Raw genomic sequence first — 19228 nt, forward strand, 5'->3', positions numbered from 1 at the left:
ATACTCCATTTACTTCTAAACTTTCAATACTTTCTCTATTTTTGATGTTGTTGTTCACATGTCTGTAAAAAAGCCTTGGTTGGTCTTTACATTTATCAATTATATCCTTTTCTTGTTTCCTTCTTTCTTCTCTTCTAATCAACACATATTCATTTCTTGCTCTTTTGTAACTGTGTGTGTGTGTGTGTGTGTGCGTGTGTGTGTGAAGGGAACATCAAGCTAGACTACACAGCACAGGAAGCACAGCGGGGCATAGATGTGAACTGGGACTACTGAGGAAGATGAAGATTCTGTTGGGTTTTAAAAGCAGTGGCGTTGCTAGTATATATATTTGTATATTAAGCTGTTTCTTTTATTGAACAAAGACGAAAATATGCCTGTGTATCAAGAACATGGGCCTAGTCCTAATTGCCAATAGCACGCAGAGACCTAATAACGGAAAATTGGCAGCTGTGTGGACCAAAAGTGTCGCCCCAGAAAAGTGCCGGCCGGGATGTATCCCCCCCTCCGGAAATCACCGCTTTTTATACGCCAGTGTATAGAAGTGGAGAATGTTAGAGTTCGTGTTAATTCTATCCTGTTGAATCTGGGTTTGTTATGGGTATAGTGAAACAGACAGAATAAAATATCTATAGAACTGTTCTATGTTTGCGCGGATGCTTCAATGTGGGGCCTGGCTGACATGCACTCTTGTCTTGAGGGTGTCTGCCACTCTATGTTTTAAACTTAAAATTCATTGGTCGGGAAGACAACTATAATATGACAACCGGTGCAAAACGAGATAAAAACCAAAAGATATCAGAAAATACTTAGAATTCCAAAACAATCCGAGAAAATCCGTAAAATATACGAAAAATCAATACACTCGCTTGCTGGAATAAACGTCGGTCACAAGAAGAGTCTGAACAGCTGATCCCGTAAACAAAGCAGCGGCATTTCAGTGACGTGTGACTGGCTAACAGCAGCAAAGATAGTGGTAACTCGATTGTAAGCCGCACGAACACAATTTAGATCAAGGACTGGGAAAGTAAGAACTCGGAACATCCAAGTAAGACAGAAAAGAGTTGCATAAGAAGTGACTTAGCGCGTAACAGGAGAGATGAATAGAAAGGACCGGGAGTGATATCTACCCTCTCGTCCTCTGCCTTCTGCCAGTATTCAGAAGCGCCTTCCCCTCTCATTACGACAATTTGCTAAGGCCACAGAGACAACCAGCTGGGTTTTCAAGACAGTTTCTTTCTTTTAGTAAACAAGAAGTTTTGCCAATATAACACCAGAACCATAAAAGATATTCTTTAAAACATGAGTATCTTTAACTGGAGACATTAGAAAGCTGTGGCGCCTTCCTCTCTCACTACGACAATTTTCCAAGGGTTTCTGGCCTGTCACCGCCACACAAGAGTTAGACAGGCACAAGAAGGAGTGTGCTGGGTAGGCAGTGATGCAGCTTTGTGTACTCTCCTTACGGCACGTCAGCAGAGTAAGTGGCAGATAATGCACTGTACTTCTTTCACCAGTAATTGATTGATTGATGTTCATGATGAACCTTGCCAATGTTTATTAGGATGCTGCCCATTTCGTCACTAACCTGTTTCGTCACCATTTTTTGAAGCCATTTTGTCACCAGTATTTGAGCCCGTTTCGTCACCAAAGGCTCACCAGAGCAACAGGGAAATGTGCACCAGTTGCCCACTGACCAGACTGTATTATTGAGCCAAGTTTCACTTAAATAATGAATGAGCTCCCTAGTAGGCTCACATAGCTGTGATCTCTTTTTCAGTGTCTCAAAGGCTGGTTGTATATGACGTCTCGGAGGTAAGGAAGAGCAAAAAGCTGACGTATGAAATTGTATACTGGTCCACGCTCTATGTAAGCTGTTGCTAGGCCAACTTGTTGCACTTTTCACCACATGGCTTGGGCCCAGTGAAAAGTACAGCCATGAACATGGACAGATGAATACAGGTTTTTTATTGTATTCCACATAGCTAATTCAAAGTCCATTATTATTTCTTCCACCTCTGGGTCTGGCTCCAGCAATGCATTGATGGATTGAAATACTCTCATATAGTCCTACTGTTTTTTCCCACTCATCAGTATAAACAAGAGGGGCACTTGCTTTGCATGTTCACCTGATTTAGGGAAGCCATGTATAGACAACAATTGATAAAATGGCTGCCGGACTATTATAAATGTTCCATCAATATACCACTGTTTTACATTGCTTAAGAGGTGAATCTGGTTCTCGGTAGCCATGATGATGTGCCGAGAGCTAATGTGGTTGGCATCATTTTCCACCTTGACATCTGCCTGAATAAAATCATGTGGCAGGCTGTTAGTCATGAGTTCAAAATCAAGATTAGATGGGTGGCGGGGTCTTCAAGATTGACGATGTCTATTACCTTGTTTGATAAGGCTGCTTAGTTTGGGTAGCTGGTGGGTGTGAGGGTGAGCTTGTTTGTTTGTAGCTAGCTGTGGTTTCCTTGGTGACGAATGGGGTATGTGATGAACCTGATTGGTGACGAAATGTGGTGTATCCGTTTAATCAGATGTCGTTCTTCCACACTCCCCAGCCCTGCTAAACATGAGGACTTGGTGGCAAAGGGGGTTTTTTGTGTGGGGAACAGGAAAAATAATGAAATGTGGTCTTCTTTTCTATTTTTTTTCTTTGGCTGTGTTAGCAAATATGACTAAAATATAAAGTCCCAAGATAGACATAATTTAATGATTGCTATGTCCCTCTTGACAGGCCCCCACACTCCACTCCCAGCACAACTCCCAAGCTTTACCTTAACCTAACCACTTATCATAATCTTTCCTTCCAACACAATGTAAAGTAGGTAATTGTTGGTTAACTTGACAAAACAGTCTGTATACCTGTCTGAGGTTGTGAAATCAGTGAACTGATATGGTGGTGGGCTGGGCAGGTGATGTGGTACAATGTCACACCTCCAGTCTGCTGGTCCATGTGTGTTGTCCTTTGATTGGTGGCTCCAGAGTGGTGTGATCACTAGCATGTCATGCCTCCAGTGCTCCACTGTGCACCTCCATACATTTTATGTAGTTAATTGACAGATGCTAATGGGTTGATTTTCTGAGGTTATTGCCATGATTTTGCCTTTTAACATTATATATATATATATATATATATATATATATATATATATATATATATATATATATATATATATTGTTACGGTTTGCAAACGTAAGTCGTCACCCGGCTGCGGTTAGCTGCTACAGCTCACTAGACTGTTATACTGGCAAAATCGCCAACTTAGTTACGGTCAGTACAGTGGGGATTATAAAACTCTCCACAGAGTCCCGACTACTATAACTCGCAGCCGACGTAACCCTCAGGTTCTTTCAAGGTCGCCAACAGTGTATAATTTCCCCCACTGTAAGGGAATCTCCTCAGCAACTCCTTCTCCTCCTGTACCCAACCAAGTAGAATTTATAAATGGTAGATGTTATGTGTAACAGGGTGAGGCCTTAATACCCCCTAGAGAAACCGCCCACAAGGACAATTCCACCCACTTCTCTATGAAGTATTAATGCCTCTCCACCCGCCTTGTCCACAGACTGTGCTAACTCACAGACCGGAACAACGCGCGCGGTATATTATATAACTATACTATTCTACTACAACAATTGCTTACTAACACCTGTTAGACTGACATCCCTGGCCTACTACTACTGCAATATATGAGGTGTACAGCACATCCGGTGATGTACACACAAGCCCAGACACCATCTACGGGTGACACCCACTATATACTCGCCGCAGACACGTCTGGCGGACGACACTACGCACTACTGGCCGACATGAAGCCTCTCAGCATTCAATAGTGTGCGTGGCTACTACCACTACAATACAGTTTACTACTGAAACTATACAGCCACCCAACAAAACACACTGGTGACCACAGCCACCAACAGCAACAACGGGACGAAACAATAACGCGTCCTCCGCCGCCACACCCGAGTGGACGAACGCACAACAAGAAATGCAGCCCCAACCGGCTACACTTTCCTCAGGACAACAAGCCCGTTGTCCTACACAGCTACGGTCTACCCAGTAGCAAGCCAGCTACTCAACAGGAGGGCACAACTCCCAGACCAATGACTAGCGAGTAGCAAGAACAGCCCAGCAACAAGTGTCTCCACCCTGTGCCAGAAACCAAGAGCGCACGTGTCTACCTCCGCTGAAGACTGGCTGGTTACTAATGTGAAGCTCGCAGGCACACAAAATGGTGGAAACAAAGAGAGGGAGTTTGGCCGCACAGCGGAACAGCAACAGCCCGCGCTTGGGCCAGAGGCTATACATATAATATAATTAAATAAAGAGGAAATAATGCACTGGCCTTCACAATATATATATATATATATATATATATATATATATATATATATATATATATATATATATATATATATATATATATATATATATATATATATATATATATATATATATATATATATATATATATATATATATATATATATATATATATATATATATATATATATATATATATATATATATATATATATATATATATATATATATATATATATATATATATATATATATATATATATACATATACATATTAGTGACACTTAAATTGAATTTTCGATTTTCTACTGGGACGGCCAAATTGTGAGGTTCCGACCAGAAGCAACGTGTGTAAAATATTTTTTAAAAATATTAATATCAAGAGGTCGCTCAAGGAGGTCAAAGTTTGGAATAATTGTGTCAAAATCCTTATTTTTGCAAATATCGTTCAAAGTGTGTGATGTTGAGAGAATCTAATGCAAGATTCAAATATGATAGTATTCCAGATAATATTGCATATTGTATAATATACCTTCTATAATAATTGTTAATTCAAACATCAAACCTGGCACGAACATAATAACTCGTATAAAACGCGTAGTAAGTCGCAGACGGTACACGCTTCAATTCTTGTATGTTTTGGGGCAGTGTTGAGTGACAAGTGTGCCCTGCTGTGCAGCTGTTGTTCAGTCAGCTACACGCGTCACTGCGGGGCGGTTGTTGCACAGCGTGCGCTCCACTGCCTTAGCCTACTGTTTTCTTTTCACCGTGGCAATGGCATCTACAAGATCTAAGACCGAGGTTTATTTACTTGGCTCGTTGGAGCACTCCATCACTGGAACTAAGCTGCCGTCAAAGAAGCAGGTGCTGCAGGTGTTCCTATATCACCATCTGCAACAGAGAAAGACCAAGAACGACGCAGCAGTGGATACTATGGCAGTGGTGGAAGAATTCTGGAAGCGCTCAATTCCTATGCAGAAGCCGCAGCGAGCAAGAGAAAATATCATCCGTTTGTATGAGAAATGGGTGGCACTGAAAAAGAACAAGAACAGAGCAACAGCGACCCAAAAGGCGAATGAGCGAAAGTTCGTCGACTCGCCGAAAATCTTTCGACATTGCTCACGCAAATGCGATGTCGATGATCACGCTGGAAGAAGATCGGGAGTTTTGAAGGCTCAGAGGGAGGAAGGAAGGCGAGGGTCGATGATTTCAAGGGACATGTCCCTGGCAAAGCAAGAGTCTCGACGCAAGAAACGAAAAGAAGAGGAGCAACGCCGTGTGACAAAGGCTCTTCAAGAGCAAGAGAAGGTGGATGAAACGGCCGAACTTTCATCGAGCTCAAGTTCAACGTGCTCCCCAAAACGACCATTTGATGAAGGCGCTGGTCCATCTGCGTCCCAGATGCCCCCGTCTAAGCGTCCGCGATCGTCGAAGAAGGTACTGGACAGTCACTTGTCTGCCGCATTGGATCGGACCTTGACTTCCGACCGTGACGCAGTTCACCTCGTCAGTGCTGCTGCTCGAAGCCTCGGACACGATCCCAACCAACTCGTGATAAATCGTGAGTCCTTCCGACGGGATCGGCGAAAATTCCGCTGTAGCGGCTGCGGAGATCAAGAAATCCTTCAAGCCGTCCGCTCCGCTCACTGTTCATTGGGATGGTAAGATCATCCCCACAGCGGATGGAGGCCCAGCCGTCGACCGTCTTCCAGTACTGGTTTCCGGAGACGGAGTGGAAAAGCTCGCCGTGCCTAGTCTCCCCAATGGAACCGGACAGGCCGCTGCTCACGCCATTATAACAACACTCGAAGATTGGGGAGTTGAGAATCGGGTGGTTGCTCTCTCCTTTGACACCACCGCTTCTAACACTGGTTTGGCAGCAGGGGCATGTTCCATTGTAGAGCAACGACTAGGGCGTGATGTCCTCCACCTTGCCTGTCGCCACCACATTTACGAATTAATCTGTGAGAAGGCGTTCTTCACTTGCTTTGGACCCTCTAGCGGTCCTGAAATTCAACTTTTCAAAAGGTTCAAAGGAAAGTGGGAATACTTGGACAGGACGACACCGAAGGCAATGGAGATGGACAAAATGTCACAAAACCTCCGTGAGCGACGTGATGATCTGTTGGTGGAGTTTCAGCGCCTCCTCGACGGGCAGCACCCACGAGACGATTACCGTGAGTTACTTGAACTTTCAATCATCGTCCTTGGTGGCCAGCCGAAGCGAGGCATCCGTATCACCCGCCCTGGTGCTCTACATCGTTCACGATGGATGTCAAAAATCATTTATGCGGTGAAGGTGTTCTTGTTCCGTGACCAAGATAAATTCCAGCTAACACGAGCGGAGCTTTCAAGGATCAAGCGGTTCGTGTAGAGTTCAGCGTCTCCACCTATGTGGCTCCCTGGTACAAGGCTCCATGCCCAACGTCAGCTCCGGCTCAGGACCTAGCCCTACTGAAAAGCCTGCTGGCCTACCCGGATACGGATGTGGTGAAAGCCACATCTGCGACATTGGGGCGCCACATGTGGTATTTAAGTGAGCAGTTGGTAGCTCTGGCGTTCTTCGACGACAACGTTAGCCTAGCGACAAAACGAGATATGGTGAAGGCCTCCAAGGAGCAAGAAGGTTCAGAGGACCCTCCACGTCGAGCCACAGTTGACACCAGAGAAGCCACCTTCACCAATAAGACTATCGCGGACTTCGTGACAACAGGATCAATGAAGCTGTTGCAGCTCATGAGCATCGATATGACCTTTCTCGCCAGTGACCCTGCTGCCTGGAACAAGGATCCGCCTACTTGGATGCCCAACGCCGCATCAGAGCCCTTCGAGTTGTCAACGACTTCGGAGCGGAGTTGCTATGATGCAGACATATAACTTGGCCCTAACCAAGGATGAAGGACAAAAGCAGTATCTGTTACAAGTTGTAGAGGCGCACCGAAGGTCCTTCCCTACCGTCAGCAGGTCTTATGAGACCCAAACTAGGCGACAATGAGTGGGAGATTGACGCCCATGACACCCCCGCCCTTTGAGCGGCTAATACTCATTACACAGAATGAGGGGGACATAGAAAGGAATGACCTTCAAGCTCGAACAATTGGTACTGAACATAGAACAATCGCCATATCCTAATATTTAAACACGATAACTGAACACGAAACATATTTAACAAATATACGGGGAAAAAAATCAGAATAAATATCACAATTTTACACCTCACTGAGCGACCTCTAAATATCAATATTTTAAAAAAATATTTAATGCACGTCATTTTTGGTCGAAACCTCACAATTCGGCCGCCCGTCCCAGTAGAAATTCTAAAAAAAAATTTTTACACTAAAATAAGTGTCACCCTAATATATATATATATATATATATATATATATATATATATATATATATATATATATATATACATATAATATAATTAAATAAAGGGGAAATAATGCGCTGGCCCTCACACGCCCTCCCTTAAAAGAAAAAATTTTGGAAATAAAAAAACATTTGCAAAATAAAAAAAAAAATAAGGCATGGAACTGATTAAAGGGAATGGCCCCGGCACAGACAATCAGCTACAACGTTGTCTGCTCCTCTTATTTATCTTACTATGACATTGTACTCCTGGGCTCACTCTGTATGGGGGCCACTTTGCCCGGGACACTGCTAAACACTGAAGAGTACTTTCTCAGCCGCTCAAGCAACTCATATTGCTGATCCCCTAAATGTGCAACCTTCTCTTTCAAGAGATGGAGGCTATTCCGTTCCCACTGCCCTGTAGGAACAACAGGTTCAGGCCCAATAACTTCTGGAGCCTCTCCCTCCCGGCAGAAAAATAAAACTGAAGATGCCTCTTGCACGGCAGAACTAAAAGAGCCCTTCTGGCTAGTAGAACGAAAATAGGGCTTCAGCATGTTAACGTGACACAGCTGAGCCCTCTTGCGCCGGTCAGGAGTGACCACCAGGTAGTCGAGGTCACCTACCTTCTTCTCTATAATATAGGGGCCACTATAGCGGGCAGCAAGCGGCTGGCCCTGAAGTGGTAACAGCACGAGCACTTCATCTCCAGGGGCAAAACTCCGATACTCGGCCCTTCGGTCATAATACCCCTTCATACTCTGCTGGGCCTTACACAGGTGGGCCTGCGCCACCTCTAATGCCTTGGCTAGTCTTTCTCGACTGCTCATAATGCTCTTAAGCAGTGAGACAGGGCGCTCAGGCGACGGCTGACACCAAGCTTCCCGAACTACGTCGAGCGGTCCACGCACTCGGTGTCCAAACACTTGCTGATTGGGTGAGAAACCCAAGGACTCAGTGGGCGCTTCTCTCACCGCAAATAAGACAAAGGGGACACCCTCGTTCCAATCCTTCTCTCTCTCCATGCAGAAACTTTTGAGCATGGTTTTGAGAGTTTGATGATGTCTCTCCAGGGCTCCCTGAGACTGTGGATGATAAGCACTGGACACAATATGCTTGATCCCCCACGCAGTCATCGTATCCTTAAACAATTTTGAAGTAAAGTTGGTCCCCTGATCGGACTGCAGTTTTGCTGGCAATCCAAAGTGTGTAAAGAAGGTTAACAACATCTTCAGCACCACCTTAGAGTGAGTGCTTCTCAGGGGAATTGCTTCAGGATACCGCATGGTAACATCCATTATGGTCAACAAATACTTGTGACCAGCCCTGGTAGTAGGCAGAGGACCTACTATATCAATCAAAACCCTCTTGAAGGGAGGATCAACAGCAGGGATAGGGTGGAGTGGCACCACAGAGGGTGTCTGATTAGGCTTGCCCACCACTTGAAAAGTGTGGCAGCACTTAAGAATCGTGGCTACTTCTCCAGACATGCTGGGCCACCAAAAATTGCGACGCAGGCGAGCGACGGTCTTCGGATGCCCAGGTGTCCTGCCATGGGCCCCTCATGTGCCAACAGCACAAGTGCCTCACGCAGCTTCTGCGGCACAACTACTTGCAATAACTCACCACCGTCACTCTCCTGCCATCTACGACACAACACCCTTGATGCAAGACAAACTCCTCACTTCCCTCACCCACTGAGCAAAGAAGGAGGCCAACGCCGGGTCCTCCTTCTGCCTACGAATGAGCTCTGCAGGCTCTAGCTGGGTAAGAGAAAGGGGGACTATAGGGTCATGGGGTTGAGGCAACGCTGCAACCCTACGTCCCACACGGCATCGAGGACGGAGAGCTCACTCGGTATGGGGGCCACTTGACAGGCTTTTCGTCCCCAACATTAATATCGTGTGTTTTTTTAACTGTGTCCTGCCCGGAACACTGTTAAACACTGAAGAGTACTTTCTCAGCCGCTGAAGCAACTCATATTGCTGATCCCCTAAATGTGCAACCTTCTCTTTCAAGAGATGGAGGCTATTCCGTTCCCACTGCCCTGTAGGAACAACAGGTTCAGGCCCAATAACTTCTGAAGCCTCTCCCTCCCGGCAGAAAAATAAAACTGAAGATGCCTCTTGCACGGCAGAACTAAAAGAGCCCTTCTGGCTAGTAGAACGAAAATAGGGCTTCAGCATGTTAACGTGACACAGCTGAGCCCTCTTGCGCCGGTCAGGAGTGACCACCAGGTAGTCGAGGTCACCTACCTTCTTCTCTATAATATAGGGGCCACTATAGCGGGCAGCAAGCGGCTGGCCCTGAAGTGGTAACAGCACGAGCACTTCATCTCCAGGGGCAAACTCCGATACTCGGCCCTTCGGTCATAATACCCTTCATACTCTGCTGGGCCTTACACAGGTGGGCCTGCGCCACCTCTAATGCCTTGGCTAGTCTTTCTCGACTGCTCATAATGCTCTTAAGCAGTGAGACAGGGCGCTCAGGCGACGGCTGACACCAAGCCTCCCGAACTACGTCGAGCAGTCCACGCACTCGGTGTCCAAACACTTGCTGATTGGGTGAGAAACCCAAGGACTCAGTGGGCGCTTCTCTCACCGCAAATAAGACAAAGGGACACCTCGTCCCAATCCTTCTCTCTCCATGCAGAAACTCTTGAGCATGGTTTTGAGAGTTTGATGATGTCTCTCCAGGGCTCCCTGAGACTGTGGATGATAAGCACTGGACACAATATGCTTGATCCCCCACGCAGTCATCGTATCCTTAAACAATTTTGAAGTAAAGTTGGTTCCCTGATCGGACTGCAGCTCTGCTGGCAATCCAAAGTGTGTAAAGAAGGTTAACAACGTCTTCAGCACCACCTTAGAGTGAGTGCTTCCCAGGGGAATTGCTTCAGGATACTGCATGGTAACATCCATTATAGTCAACAAATACTTGTGACCAGCCCTGGTAGTAGGCAGAGGACCTACTATATCAATCAAAACCCTCTTGAAGGGAGGATCAACAGCAGGGATAGGGTGGAGTGGCGCCACAGAGGGTGTCTGATTAGGCTTGCCCACCACTTGAAAAGTGTGGCAGCACTTAAGAATCGTGGCTACTTCTCCAGACATGCTGGGCCACCAAAAATTGCGACGCAGGCGAGCGACGGTCTTTCGGATGCCCAGGTGTCCTGCCATGGGCCCCTCATGTGCCAACAGCACAAGTGCCTCACGCAGCTTCTGCGGCACAACTACTTGCAATAACTCACCACCGTCACTCTCCTGCCATCTACGACACAACACCCTTGATGCAAGACAAACTCCTCACTTCCTCACCCACTGAGCAAAGAAGGAGGCCAACGCCGGGTCCTCCTGCTGCCTACGAATGAGCTCTGCAGGCTCTAGCTGGGTAAGAGAAAGGGGGACTATAGGGTCATGGGGTTGAGGCAACGCTGCAACCCTACGTCCCACACGGCATCGAGGACGGAGAGCTCACTCGGTATGGGGGCCACTTGACAGGCTTTTCGTCCCCAACATTAATATCGTGTGTTTTTAACTGTGTCCTGCCCGGGACACTGCTAAACACTGAAGAGTACTTTCTCAGCCGCTGAAGCAACTCATATTGCTGATCCCCTAAATGTGCAACCTTCTCTTTCAAGAGATGGAGGCTATTCCGTTCCCACTGCCCTGTAGGAACAACAGGTTCAGGCCCAATAACTTCTGAAGCCTCTCCCTCCCGGCAGGAAAATAAAACTGAAGATGCCTCTTGCACGGCAGAACTAAAAGAGCCCTTCTGGCTAGTAGAACGAAAATAGGGCTTCAGCATGTTTTTTTTTTTTTTTTTTTTTTACATTACAAGGGCACTGGCCAAGGGAAAACAGTGTTGGAAAAAAAAAATCCTGCTGGTTGCCAGGCCCTGTTTAGAGGAAAGTAGGAGAAAGAAAAACAAAAAATCTAAAAGGAGGGTCCAGTTAACGTAAGAGGTGTCTTGACACTCCTCTTTGAAAGAGTTTAAGTCATAGGCAGGTGGAAATACAGACACAGGTAGAGAGTTCCAGAGTTTACCAGTGTAGGGAATGAAGGAGTGAAGATACTGGTTAACTCTTGCATTAGGAAGATGGACAGAATAGGGATGAGAAGAAGTAGAGAGTCTTGTGCAGCGAGGCCGCAGGAGGGGGGAAGGCAAGCAGTTAGCAAGTTCAGAAGAGCAGACAGCATGAAAACAGCGGTAGAAGACAGATAAAGATGCAACATTGCGGCGGTGACTTAAAGAATCAAGACAGTCAGTTAGAGGAGAAGAGTTGATAAGACGAAAAGCTTTAGATTCCACCTTGTTTAGTAAAGCTGTGTGTGGATCCCCCCCAGACATGAGAGCCATACTCCATACATGGGCGGATGAGGCCTTTGTACATAGCAAGCAGCTGGGAGGGAGAGAAAAATGGACGAAGACGCCACAGGACACCTAACTTCTTGGAAGCTGATTTAGCAAGAGTAGAGATGTGAAATTTCCAGTTTAGATTTTTAGTGAAGGATAGACCGAGTGTGTTTAATGTAGAGGAGAGGGGAAGTTGAGTGTTATTGAAGAAGAGAGGATAGTTGTCTGGAAGGTTATGTCGAGTAGATAGTTGTAGAAATTGAGTTTTTGAGGCATTGAACAAAACCAGGTTTTCTCTGCCCCAATCAGAAACAAGTGAAAGATCAGAAGTTAGGCGTCCTATAGCATCTCGCCTTGAGTCATTTAATTGTTGTTGGGTTGGGCGTCTGTTGAACGCTGTTGAATAATGCAAGGTGGTATCATCAGCATAGGAGTGGATAGGGCATTGAGTCAGATTTAGGAGATCATTGATGAATAATAGAAAGAGAGTGGGTGATAGGACAGAACCCTGTGGAACACCACTGTTGATAGTTTTAGGGAAGAACAGTGACCGTCTACTACAGCAGCAATAGAACGATCGGAAAGGAAACTGGAGATGAAGGTACAGAGAGAAGGATAGAATCCGTAGGAGGGTAGTTTAGAAATTAAAGATTTGTGCCAGACTCTATCGAAGGCTTTCGATATGTCAAGGCCGACAGCAAAGGTTTCACCGAAGTCCCTAAAAGAGGATGACCAAGATTCAGTTAGGAAAGTAAGAAGATCACCAGTAGATCTGCCTTTACGGAAACCATACTGGCAATCAGAGAGAAGGTTGTGAGCTGATAGATGCCTCATTATCTTCCTATTAAGGATAGACTCAAAGGCTTTAGAAAGGCAGGAAATCAAAGCTATAGGGCGGTAGTTAGAAGGATTGGAGTGGTCACCTTTTTTAGGGACAGGTTGAATGTGAGCAAACTTCCAGCAAGAAGGATAAATAGAAGTAGAGAGACACAGATGAAAGAGTTTGACCAGGCAGTGAGCGAGTTCGGAAGCACAGTTTTTGAGAACAACAGGAGGGACTCCATCCGGACCGTAAGCCTTCCGAGAATCAAGGCCAGAGAGGGCCAGGAAAACGTCTTTATAAAGAATTTTAATTTTAGGGATGAAGTAGTCAGAGGGTGGAGGAGTAGGAGGAATATGCCCAGAATCATCCAAAGTTGAGTTGGTAGCAAAGGTTTGAGCGAAGAGTTCAGCTTTAGAAAAGAAGAGACAGCTGTAGAGCCATCTGGATGAAGTAAAGGAGGAAAGACGAAGAAGTAAAGTTGTTAGAGATATTATTGGCTAGATGCCAGAAATCTCGAGAGGAGTTAGAATTGGAAAGACTTTGACATTTTCTATTGATGAAAGAGTTTTTAGTAAGTTGGAGAATAGATTTGGCATGATTACGGGCAGAAATATATAGGGCATGAGTTTCAGCAGTTGGATGGCTACGGAACCGTTTGTGAGCCGCCTCTCTATCATTGACAGCACGAGAACAAGCAGAGTTAAACCAAGGCTTTTTAGCTTTAGGGTTAGAGAAAGTATGAGGAATGTATAGCTCCATGCCAGAGATAATCACCTCTGTTATGCGCTCGGCACAAAGAGAAGGATCTCTGACATGAAAACAATAATCATCCCAAGGAAATCAGAATAGTACTGCCTTAGTTCCTCCCACTTAGCAGAGTTAAAATGCCAGAAGCACCTCCGCTTAGGCGGGTCCTGAGGCTGCACTGGAGTGATAGAACAGGTAGCGGAAATTAGATTGTGGTCGGAGGAGCCCAACGGAGAGGAAAGTTTAACAGAGTAAGCAGAAGGGTTGGAGGTTAGGAAAAGATCAAGAATGTTGGGCGTGTCTCCAAGGCGGTCAGGAATACGGGTAGGGAACTGCACTAGCTGCTCTAGGTCATGAAGGATAGCAAAGTTGAAGGTTTGTTCACCAGGTTGGTCAGTGAAAGAAGATGAAAGCCAAAGCTGGTGGTGAACATTGAAATCCCTAAAATGGAGATCTCAGCAAAAGGAAAGTGAGATAAGATGTGCTCCACCTTGGAAGTCAAATAGTCAAAGAATTTTACATAGTCAGAGGAATTAGGTGAGAGGTATACAGCACAGATGAATTTAGTTAGAGAGTGACATTGAAGTCTTAGCCAGATGGTAGAAAATTCTGAAGATTCAAGATTGTGGGCACGAGAGCAAGTGGTGTCGTTACGCACGTATGCGCAACATCCAGCTTTGGATTGAAAATGAGGATAGAGCAAGTAGGAGGGAACAGAAAAGGGCTGCTGTCAGTAGTCACAGACAACTGTGTTTCGGTTAGGAAGAGAAGATGAGGTTTAGTAGAGGAGAGGTGGTGTTCCACAGATTGAAAATTAGAACGAAGGCCACGAATGTTGCAGAAATTGATAGTGAAAGTATTAGATGAAGTGTCAAGACACCCAAGGTCGACAGCAGAGGGCAGTCCGACCTGGGGACATTTATGGTCCCTTCCCCAGAGGGGACTCCGAGGCAGGGCGTGGTAAAGCCATTATTAAATTTTGATTTGAAGAGAGTGTAAAAGTGTAAGGTGTTGTAGTGTAGTGTAGGAAGTAGTAGAAGTTGTCTTTAGAGAGGACCTACTATATCAATCAAAACCCTCGTGAAGGAGGATCAACAGCAGGATAGGGTGGAGTGGCGCCACAGGGGGTGTCTGATTAGGCTTGCCCACCACTTGAAAAGTGTGGCAGCACTTAAGAATCGTGGCTACTTCTCCAGACATGCTGGGCCACCAAAAATTGCGACGCAGGCGAGCGACGGTCTTTCGGATGCCCAGGTGTCCTGCCATGGGCCCCTCATGTGCCAACAGCACAAGTGCCTCACGCAGCTTTTGCGGCACAACTACTTGCAATAACTCACCACCGTCACTCTCCTGCCATCTACGACACAACACCCCTTGATGCAAGACAAACTCCTCCCTGCCCTCCAACTCCTCACTTCCCTCACCCACTCGAGCAAAGAAGGAGGGCAACGCTGGGTCCTCCTGCTGCCTACGAATGAGCTCTGCAGGCTCTAGCTGGGTAAGAGAAAGGGGGACTATAGGGTCATGGGGTTGAGGCAACGCTGCTTCTATCTCCATTTTCCTCATTTCCAGCTTCAATCTCAGTTCCTCCAGTCTGGCAGCTGACTGGACGCTATCAGCAGTACTGCTTGCTGGACTAGATCGTCGGGAGCCTTCCCTGCTTCCGATACTTCTGCCAGGACTAATATATCCCACGTCACCTTCTCTGGGACCGCCACGTGCGTTATCATGACATGTAGTAAATGCGTCCTCCCTGACCCCACGCGCGGCCACCGACTCATCATACCCACGTGGTGAGTCTCGCCGGCTCACACTCCCATCCTCACCCTCCACTGCTGGGGTGAAAAGACCAGTAACTCTCTCCATGGTGCTCACAAGGACTCGTTTTCACAAACAATAAAATAATATAAGTAATAATACCACACACAATAACACTACACACTATAAAGCACTTGCTTTATCCTGACGAGGTTGCCACTGTTACAGGTTTGCCAAACGTAAGTCGTCACCCGGCTGCGGTTAGCTGCTACAGCTCACTAGACTGTTATACTGGCAAAATCGCCAACTTAGTTACGGTCAGTACAGTGGGGATTATAAAACTCTCCACAGAGTCCCCACTACTATAACTCGCAGCCGACGTAACCCTCAGGTTCTTTCAAGGTCGCCAACAGTGTATAATTTCCCCCACTGTAAGGGAATCTCCTCAGCAACTCCTTCTCTTCCTGTACCCAACCAAGTAGAATTTATAAATGGTAGATGTTATGTGTAACAGGGCGAGGCCTTAATACCCCCTAGAGAAACCGCCCACAAGGACAATTCCACCCACTTCTCTATGAAGTATTAATGCCTCTACACCCGCCTTGTCCACAGACCGGAACAACGCGCGCGGTATATTATATAACTATACTATTCTACTACAACAATTGCTTACTAACACCTGTTAGACTGACATCCCTGGCCTACTACTACTGCAATATATGAGGTGTACAGCACATCCGGTGATGTACACACAAGCCCAGACACCATCTACGGGTGACACCCACTATATACTCGCCGCAGACACGTCTGGCGGACGACACTACGCACTACTGGCCGACATGAAGCCTCTCAGCATTCAATAGTGTGCGTGGCTACTACCACTACAATACAGTTTACTACTGAAACTATACAAAAGATGGTGGGGGCACACAGCCACCCAACAAAACACACTGGTGACCACAGTCACCAACAGCAACAACGGGATGAAACAATAACGCGTCCCTCCGCGTCGCCACACCCGAGTGGACGAACGCACAACAGGAAATGCAGCCCCAACCGGCTACACTTTCCTCAGGACAACAAGCCCGTTGTCCTACACAGCTACGGTCTACCCAGTAGCAAGCCAGCTACTCAACAGGAGGGCACAACTCCCAGACCAATGACTAGCGAGTAACAAGAACAGCCCAGCAACAAGTGTCTCCACCCTGTGCCAGAAACCAAGAGCGCACGTGTCTACCTCCGCTGAAGACTGGCTGGTTACTAATGTGAAGCTCGCAGGCACACAAAATGGTGGAAACAAAGAGAGGAGTTTGGCACAGAACAGCAACAGCCCGCGCTTGGGCCAGAGGCTATACATATAATATAATTAAATAAAGAGGAAATAATGCGCTGGCCTTCACAATATATATATATATATATATATATATATATATATATATATATATATATATATATATATATTAGGATGACACTTAAATTCGAATTTTCGATTTTCTACTGGGACGGGCGGCCAAATTGTGAGGTTCCGACCAGAAGCAACGTGTGTAAAATATTTTTTTAAAATATTAATATCAAGAGGTCGCTCAAGGAGGTCAAAGTTTGGAATAATTGTGTCAAAATCCTTATTTTTGCAAATATCGTTCAAAGTGTGTGATGTTGAGAGAATCTAATGCAAGATTCAAATATGATAGTATTCCAGATAATATTGCATATTGTATAATATACCTTCTATAATAATTGTTAATTCAAACATCAAACCTGGCACGAACATAATAACTCGTATAAAACGCGTAGTAAGTCGCGACGGTACACGCTCAATTCTTGTATGTTTTGGGGCAGTGTTGAGTGACAAGTGTGCCCTGCTGTGCAGCTGTTGTTCAGTCAGCTACACGCATCACTGCGGGGCGGTTGTTGCACAGCGTGCGCTCCACTGCCTTAGCCTACTGTTTTCTTTTCACCGTGGCAATGGCATCTACAAGATCTAAGACCGAGGTTTATTTACTTGGCTCGTTGGAGCACTCCATCACTGGAACTAAGCTGCCGTCAAAGAAGCAGGTGCTGCAGGTGTTCCTATATCACCATCTGCAACAGAGAAAGACCAAGAACGATGCAGCAGTGGATACTATGGCAGTGGTGGAAGAATTCTGGAAGCGCTCAATTCCTATGCAGAAGCCGCAGCGAGCAAGAGAAAATATCATCCGTTTGTATGAGAAATGGGTGGCACTGAAAAAGAACAAGAACAGAGCAACAGCGACCCAAAAGGCGAATGAGCGAAAGTTCGTCAACTCGCCGAAAATCTTTTTCGACATTGCTCACGCAAATGCGATGTCGATGATCACGCTGGAAGAAGATCGGGAGTTTTTGAAGGCTCAGAGGGAGGAAGGAAGGCGAGGGTCGATGATTTCAAGGGACATGTCCCTGGCAAAGCAAGAGTCTCGACGCAAGAAACGAAAAGAGGAGCAACGCTGTGTGACAAAGGCTCTTCAAGAGCAAGAGAAGGTGGATGAAACGGCCGAACTTTCATCGAGCTCAAGTTCAACGTGCTCCCAAAACGACCATTTGATGAAGGCGCTGGTCCATCTGCGTCCCAGATGCCCCCGTCTAAGCGTCCGTGATCGTCGAAGAAGATACTGGACAGTCACTTGTCTGCCGCATTGGATCGGACCTTGACTTCCGACCGTGACGCAGTTCACCTCGTCAGTGCTGCTGCTCGAAGCCTCGGACACGATCCCAACCAACTCGTGATAAATCGTGAGTCCTTCCGACGGGATCGGCGAAAATTCCGCTGTAGCGGCTGCGGAGATCAAGAAATCCTTCAAGCCGTCCGTTCCGCCACTGTTCATTGGGATGGTAAGATCATCCCCACAGCGGATGGAGGCCCAGCCGTCGACCGTCTTCCAGTACTGGTTTCCGGAGACGGAGTGGAAAAGCTCGCCGTGCCTAGTCTCCTCAATGGAACTGGACAGGCCGCTGCTCACGCCATTATAACAACACTCGAAGATTGGGGAGTTGAGAATCGGGTGGTTGCTCTCTCCTTTGACACCACCGCTTCTAACACTGGTTTGGCAGCAGGGCATGTTCCATTGTAGAGCAACGACTAGGGCGTGATGTCCTCCACCTTGCCTGTCGCCACCACATTTACGAATTAATCTGTGAGAAGGCGTTCTTCACTTGCTTTGGACCCTCTAGTGGTCCTGAAATTCAACTTTTCAAAAGGTTCAAAGGAAAGTGGGAATACTTGGACAGGACGACACCGAAGGCAATGGAGATGGACAAAATGTCACAAAACCTCCGTGAGCGACGTGATGATCTGTTGGTGGAGTTTCAGCGCCTCCTCGACGGGCAGCACCCACGAGACGATTACCGTGAGTTACTTGAACTTTCAATCATCGTCCTTGGTGGCCAGCCGAAGCGAGGCATCCGTATCACCCGCCCTGGTGCTCTACATCGCTCACGATGGATGGCAAAAATCATTTATGCGGTGAAGGTGTTCTTGTTCCGTGACCAAGATAAATTCCAGCTAACACGAGCGGAGCTTTCAAGGATCAAGCGGTTCGTAGAGTTCAGCGTCTCCACCTATGTGGCTCCCTGGTACAAGGCTCCATGCCCAACGTCAGGACAGCTGCTCAGGGGCGCCACCTAGCCTAGCGACAAAACGAGATACTGAAAATATCAATATTTTTAAAAAATATTTAATGCACGTCATTTTTGGTCGAAACCTCACAATTCGGCCGCCTGTCCCAGTAGAAATTCTAAAAAAAAATTTTTACACTAAAATAAGTGTCACCCTAATATATATATATATATATATATATATATATATATATATATATATATATATATATATACAT

At 46.2% G+C, this 19228-nt stretch overlaps 1 protein-coding gene across 2 annotated transcripts in view; it reads left to right on the plus strand.

The window, feature by feature from the left end:
* Window positions 1-19228, plus strand: part of LOC123520726 (putative neural-cadherin 2) — a 174748-nt gene that overhangs the window by 153070 nt on the left and 2450 nt on the right. The window lies entirely within an intron of this gene.

The sequence above is a fragment of the Portunus trituberculatus genome, chromosome 47 (genome assembly GCF_017591435.1).
Source record: "Portunus trituberculatus isolate SZX2019 chromosome 47, ASM1759143v1, whole genome shotgun sequence".
Classification (NCBI taxonomy): Eukaryota; Metazoa; Arthropoda; class Malacostraca; order Decapoda; family Portunidae; genus Portunus; species Portunus trituberculatus.